Here is a 7,500-nt window from a genome sequence, read left to right as displayed (position 1 = left end):
AGGGCGAAAACGGCGTGAGTAGCCCTGCCTATCTTAATGTGCCCAGGCGCGGGTAAACGGCGGGAGTAACCTGGACTCTCTTAAGGTACCCGATCGCGGGTAAACGGCGGGAGTAGATGGGACTCTCTTAAGGTACGCGGGGTCTGTAATCGCTCAATGCGTAGCCCTGCCTATCTTAATGTGGCCAGGCGCGGGTAAACGGCGGGAGTAACCTGGACTCTCTTAAGGTACCCGGCAGCTGTAATCGCTCAAAGCATAGCCCTGCCTATCTTATTGTGGCCAGGCGCGGGTAAACGGCGGGAGTAGCCTGGACTCTCTTAAGGTACCCGGCAGCTATAATCGCTCATAGCATAGCCCTGCCTATCTTAATGTGGCCAGGCGCGGGTAAACGGCGGGAGTAACCTGGACTCTCTTAAGGTACCCGATCGCGGGTAAACGGCGGGAGTAGATGGGACTCTCTTAAGGTACGCGGGGTCTGTAATCGCTCAATGCGTAGCCCTGCCTATCTTAATGTGGCCAGGCGCGGGTAAACGGCGGGAGTAACCTGGACTCTCTTAAGGTACCCGGCAGCTGTAATCGCTCAAAGCATAGCCCTGCCTACCTTATTGTGGCCAGGCGCGGGTAAACGGCGGGAGTAGCCTGGACTCTCTTAAGGTACCCGGCAGCTATAATCGCTCATAGCATAGCCCTGCCTATCTTAATGTGGCCAGGCGCGGGTAAACGGCGGGAGTAACCTGGACTCTCTTAAGGTACCCGATCGCGGGTAAACGGCGGGAGTAGATGGGACTCTCTTAAGGTACGCGGGGTCTGTAATCGCTCAATGCGTAGCCCTGCCTATCTTAATGTGGCCAGGCGCGGGTAAACGGCGGGAGTAACCTGGACTCTCTTAAGGTACCCGATCGCGGGTAAACGGCGGGAGTAGATGGGACTCTCTTAAGGTACGCGGGGGCTGTAATCGCTCAATGCGTAGCGCTGCCTATCTTAATGTGGCCAGGCGCGGGTAAACGGCGGGAGTAACCTGGACTCTCTTAAGGTACCCGGCAGCTGTAATCGCTCAAAGCATAGCCCTGCCTATCTTAATGTGGCCAGGCGCGGGTAAACGGCGGGAGTAGATGGGACTCTCTTAAGGTACGCGGCGGCTGTAATCGCTCAATGCGTAGCCCTGCCTATCTTAATGTAGCCAGGCGCGGGTAAACGGCGGGAGTAACCTGGACTCTCTTAAGGTACCCGATTGCGGGTAAACGGCGGGAGTAGATGGGACTCTCTTAAGGTACGCGGCGGCTGTAATCGCTCAATGCGTAGCCCTGCCTATCTTAATGTGGCCAGGCGCGGGTAAACGGCGGGAGTAGCCTGGACTCTCTTAAGGTACCCGGCAGCTGTAATCGCTCAAAGCATAGCCCTGCCTATCTTATTGTGGCCAGGCGCGGGTAAACGGCGGGAGTAGCCTGGACTCTCTTAAGGTACCCGATAGCGTGTAAACAGCTGGAGTAGATGGGCCTCTCTTAAGGTACGCGACAGCTGTAATCGCTCAAAGCGCGGTAAACAAAATACTACAACCTTCATTTCGGGTGCAAAGGTGGCCTGGCTTAGGGCTAACCACTGTGTAGCATTCGGGGCCCGGGTGTAGCTCGGTTGATCTGCAGGGACCTGAGTGGGTGAAAACGGCGGGAGTAGCCCTGCCTATCTTATCGTAGCCGTGAGTGCGCATCCGGCGGGGCAAGCCAATTTACCGGTAATTAAAAGTGAGCGTTTTGTCATGGTGATGATTATTTTATTGTTGTTATTATTATTATTATTATTATTATTATTATTATTATTATTATTATTATTATTTTATATTATATGCATGAATTACTCGGATTCATTTATGTCATCAGTATGATTACTAAATTTATTAATAATAGTGTTTGTGGTCGCAGGCCGAGTCTTGGGTGACTGTCATTACGTGGAACGACGTCGAGAAGCTTCCGCGCCGGTCGGGCAGCTCTGACGGCCAGGGCAGCTGCCATCGCGCATAGGCTGATGGCTGGAATGGTCGGGCTGACATGCTCCGCGAGGCTGCTGGCCGGGAGGAGAGCCGCGCTGGCCGAGGAAGTACAGCTTCCGTCGTCGGCAACGTGATCGGCTGAAATGCTGCCAGCTAGGGTGAGTGAGTGAATGATTCATTATTAGTAGCCAAGATTTATTGCATGGGGAGATATTTTCAGTGTTGTGCATGGCAACAATTACTTTAGTTAATGTGACATTCTCATGTATAATGTGTATTTCATAATTACAGGTTATAAAATTTATCTGAATGTATTTACTCGAGAAGAAATTTTTTAAAACTTAGTTTTATGCAAATTTTAAAGAGAATCCTTCGCCGCGAATTGTGCGTCGGAATTATCTTTATTATTATGATTATTATTTTGTTTTAGTTGTACTGTGATTTCCGTGGAGCAGATTGGGGAGATGCGCTTTCGGTCGAAGGGGGGGGGGGGGATGCTGGCGAACCGACTTATTATTATCAAGTAAATTTATTAAAATTTGAGAATGTTTCATTTTCTCTCTTTACTGAAGAAGGTAATGAACAAAAAATGGAGCATTTTTGCCATTATCATCGTCATCACCGTACGAATCGCCATCAACACTGTAAATACTATCTCTGCAATGCGGAAACTGCACGCTCGCGGGATACATGCTAGGAGGAATTGAAAGACAAAACGAAGAGAAGAAGGAGAAGGGAATTTTAAGACCCGGTAATTCCTTCTTATTCTTTAATCTTCCTTAAGAAGTAGGTGTAGATAAGGAATAAGAAGGGTAAGAGAGGAGGAGGAAGGAGAACTAATGACCCTCCTGTATAGCATTCTCTTCTTGTTATTCAGTCTTCCTTAAGGAGAAAAGAAAAGAAGATAACGAAGGAGCAGAAGGAAAGTAGAAGAAGAGGAAGAGGAAGGACCATTTAAAAGACCATCCTCTATGTTTTCTCTTCTTCTTTTCCAATCTTTCCTGAGAAGATGTTAAGGAATAATAATCATCATAAGCAGGAGAAGAAAAGGAAGAAGAAGAAGCAGAAGAAGAAGAAGAGAAAACTAGGAGGAAGCAGAATTGTAAGAACTTCCTGTATATTTTTCTCTTCTTGTTCTTCAACGTTCCTCAAGTAGAAGAAGGGGAAGAAGAAGGAGAAGAAGAAGAAGAAGAAAATAATAGGAATACTTTTGGACCCCCCCTCTATATTATCTCTTCTTGTTCTTCAGTCTTTGTAAAGAAGAAGGTGACGAAGAAGAAGAGAAAAAGACAAGGTGGAAGCAGATTTTTAAGACCCTCCTGTATATTTTCTCTTCCTCTCCAATCTTCCTAATAAGTAATATGATGATGTTGTAGAGAAAGAAGAAGAAGAATAAGAAGAGAAAACGGCAAGGAGGAAGGAACGTTTTAAGACCCTCCTGTTTATTTTCTCTTCTTGTTCTCCTATCTTCCTTAAGAAGACGTTAACGGAGAAGAAGAGAAAGACAAGGTGGAAGCAGAATTTTAAGACACTCCTGTATATTTTCTCTTCTTCTTCAAACTTCCTAAAAAGTAGTATGATGATGTTAAGGAAAATGTAGAAGAAGAAGAAGAAGAAGAAGAAGAAGAAGAAGAGATAACGACATGGAGGAATGAATGTTTTAAGACCCTCCTGTATATTTTCTCTACTTGTTCAGTCCTCCTTAAGAAGAAGAGGAAAAGAGAAATTACAAAGAATTACAAGAAGAGAAGAAGAACCATACGAACGACGATTTTTTAAACTTCGTTTAGTGCAAATTTAAAACAGAATTATTCGCCGCGAATTGTGCTTCGGAATTATCTTTATTATTATGATTATTATTTTGTTTTAGTTGTACTGTGATTTCCGCGGAGCAGACTGGGGAGATGCGCATTGGTTCGAAAGGGGGGGGGGTGGGGTGGTGGCTGGTGAACCGACTTATTAGGATCAAGTAAATTTACTAAAATTTGAGAATATTTTATTTTCTCTCTTTACTGAATAAGGTAACGAACAAAAAAATAGAGCACTTTTGCCATCATCATCATCACCGTACGAATCGTCATCAACACTGTAAATACTATCCCTGCAATGCGGAAACTGCACGCTCGCGGGATACATGCTAGGAGGAATTAAAAGATAAAACGAAGAGAAGGAGAAGGGAATTTTAAGACCCGCTAAATCCTTTTTATTCTTCAATCTTCCTTAAGAAGTAGGTGTTGATAAGGAATAAGAAGAAGAGGGGTAAGAGAGGAGGAGAAAGGAGAATTTATGACCCTCCTGTATAGCATTCTCTTCTTGTTCTTCAGTCGTCCTTACAGAGAAAAGAAAAGAAAAGAAAAGAAAAGAAAAGAAAAGAAAACTAGAGAAGTTAACATACGATCCGAGGGATGTTTATTTGGAAGGGTGTGGGCTGTGAAATTAGGGAAATGGTGAATGATTTTAAATCTTGCTTGCTTAGTAAGTCCACCTTGTCCACTAAGCTTGGGCTATTGCTATAGCATTAACCGTCTTGCCCCATGGAATGCCTATGGACTATGTCGGACCGTTACCACAATCGAAGGGGAACGGAAACAAATTCATTAATAATATTAGTAACAAAGCAGAAGAAGAAGAAGGGGAGGGGGAAGGAGAACTTTAGGACCCTTGTCACGCGACAAGGGTGCAATACATTACAGGCAATAAATACACAGAAACAACAAAACAAAACTTTAGACAAACAATCACTAATCTACGCCCCTTAAACTACTAACCACATACCCTTCTAATTTAGTGGCGTCACACAGGCGGATAACCATGCCATGGGCAACGCCACCCTACACTAAACAAACCATATCTACTATAAAACCACTAACTCCAGTACTCTAACTAATTTGGAGGCGCTGCAGAGGCGGTTAACCAGACCGTAAGCAGCACCACTCTTCACTACTCTAACTTGGTGTCGCAGTAGAGGCGGAAAGCCGGACCGTAAGCTGCACCACCCTTCGCTAAATCTAAAGTTATACTGCATACATCTAAAAACAAAAGCAAAAAGGAAAGCAACTGGCTGATCACGGCATCCCCTGGTAATGAGGGAACCCCTTCCACCCATGATGCCGCTATCAGCCACAGCCGTGGGTCAGATGACATACCCACCTAAACCTCTATCGCAATGTGTTCCTTCACATTCTTTGCGTGGCGAATCGCTGAGCTGGAACCCAGACCATCATGCAATTGCCCCGTCTACTAGTCTGCGTCGTCTTATTACACATTGCCTACTCCCTGCTGTTCCACCATAACCTCGGAACTATTATTATTATTGTGACGGAGAAATCCTTGGAGCAGAAAGAGGTGAAAGAAGGTGCTGGGTGGAATGGGTCTAACTACTATACCAAAAATTAACTTAAAACTTTAACATAGGTTACATTTCTTTTAGAATCTCAAACTTAACACACTTTTCACTTGGTGAACTAATAAAGTGACAGGTACAAATAGCCATCTTGAAACAATAACTGGAAAACCCCAGATTAGGGAATTTTACAGATCGGGGCTTCAAGCTCTTAGTTTACAAATTCTGAGATACCAGATCCGGTTTACAAAATTTTGCAAACTCTCTTATGTTTAGACAATTTAAGAGCACTTTGCTCCAACAACTTCACAGCCTTCCAGAGAAGCACCTCAATATTGCAGTTGAATTTAGGAAACACGGTAAAAGAGCTTACCTGTTCTCCAACTTTAACTAATCACTTACAGCTCGCTAAGGGCAAACTTACACAACCCCTTACAATATCTGGCCTCTCCAGGCACAATTTACAATTAACAAAAGTTAGTACGCAGGGGTATCTAATAGCCAACCTACTGGACCTTTGTGGAATAAGAATAACGGGTTAAATTAATGGCCCGAACACAAAATGAATGGACGCGTATACTCCTAGATATTGAAGAATAAAATCCTAACGGGGCTCCCGGCCCAGTGATACAGGGGCTAAGCCCAATCTACTGTGGTGACTCGAATGGAGGTTAATTTAATACATTACAGGAAAGAAAAACAGTCACAAAATCGTAGTCGCCTCAAACTAAGTTGAAGGGAACTCGAGATGGTGAAGCACTCTCTATCCGCGGTTTGCAGTTGAAAACTTTATGAAATTTTACAAAAGCTGAACGAAAATTTACATTTCAGGAAAGGTTGGTTACATAATTAGAAATAAGGACCTTCCCCTCGTGTAAGTCTGCGGGGGTAGCTACAGAAAAATAAGTCTGGTGGTCATTACCTTGGCTGTTGGTCTGCTCGGTCTGTCTTAACACACACACACGCGCGCGCGCACACACACACACGTTCGCACGCACGCACGCACACACACGCACACACACAAATGTACTTTAAAGGTTGTTGTCTTCCCTATACAGCTCTAACGGAGGATGAACGATTTATCTTGTTTGGAAAATTCGTGAACTATCTCGGAAAAACTTTTTAATTTGAAGGTGCTCATTTTTTATCCGGATGGCCGCTTGTAGGGGGTAAAGGGTTGGAAATAGATGTATGCCGTCGCGGACATTTTTGTACAGCTTTTTACGCTCTACAATTCGTACGCTTACACCTTGGGCCTAACGCTGACAGTTCAGGCAGCGTAAGCGAAGAAAGCTTTCGGTCGCGACCTTTTCCCTAATCTCTTCTTAATTACTTTCTATTTGGCATTAAATCCATCATCACGCAGTGCACCCGTCCGGATTACATCACCCTGGAATGGTTATCGTAATTTACGATACCACTTCACATCGCCATATGGGTCGCACCCGCACGCGGACTGCCCAGTTTGGTCGAAGCGGCGGCCGGGCGCTGGCGCTGTGGAGGCCATTTTGTGATCTGCCGGACCCCCTTAGTACCCTGAGATACTCGCCGCCCGATACACTGAGAGCGGCAGCTTGCCTGCCCGCGACTGCAATGCTGCGAGCCTCTGCACACCCAGTGTTCATGCTCATATGCGGCGCTCAGTAATGTTGGTAACCGCTCGCCCTTGCTCGGGCGTGAAAATGTAGCATCGTACGCCTCTCGTACGGTCCTGCCGACCTCGGCAGCGGTCGAAGTGGAGATGTGACGATGGATGGTGAAGGGACCCGATCCCTAGTGAAGGCCCGTCCGGCCGGGTGAGAGCCCGTGCTCGGCGGCCTATGAAATTTTAGTTGGCGGCCACTCGGTCGGCCAACAGAGCAAAGCAAGTCTGTGTCCCGCAGGCCGCACTCGTCGGCGGCGGGCTACGACGCTCGGTTTCGGCTCTCGAGCCAGCCAGCTCCCTGGTTGATCCTGCCAGTAGTCATATGCTTGTCTCAAAGATTAAGCCATGCATGTCTCAGTGCAAGCCAAATTAAGGTGAAACCGCGAATGGCTCATTAAATCAGTTATGGTTCCTTAGATCGTACCACTTTACTTGGATAACTGTGGTAATTCTAGAGCTAATACATGCAAACAGAGTCCCGACCAGAAGTGGAAGGGACGCTTTTATTAGATCAAAATCAATCGG

General features: G+C 45.7%; 1 non-coding gene across 1 annotated transcript in view; it reads left to right on the top strand.

The window, feature by feature from the left end:
• The first annotated feature begins 7,270 nt into the window (after positions 1 to 7,270).
• The window catches only part of LOC136875170 (small subunit ribosomal RNA), a 1,925-nt gene continuing 1,695 nt past the window's right edge, over positions 7,271 to 7,500 (top strand). The window contains exon 1 of the ribosomal RNA XR_010860409.1: positions 7,271 to 7,500. This exon is cut by the window's right edge and continues 1,695 nt beyond it. This is a non-coding gene — a ribosomal RNA (small subunit ribosomal RNA).

The sequence above is a fragment of the Anabrus simplex genome, chromosome 5 (genome assembly GCF_040414725.1).
Source record: "Anabrus simplex isolate iqAnaSimp1 chromosome 5, ASM4041472v1, whole genome shotgun sequence".
In the NCBI taxonomy this organism is placed as follows: Eukaryota; Metazoa; Arthropoda; class Insecta; order Orthoptera; family Tettigoniidae; genus Anabrus; species Anabrus simplex.
Note: the sequence above shows the minus strand (reverse complement) of the source record. Positions and strands in the feature narration are given on the sequence as shown.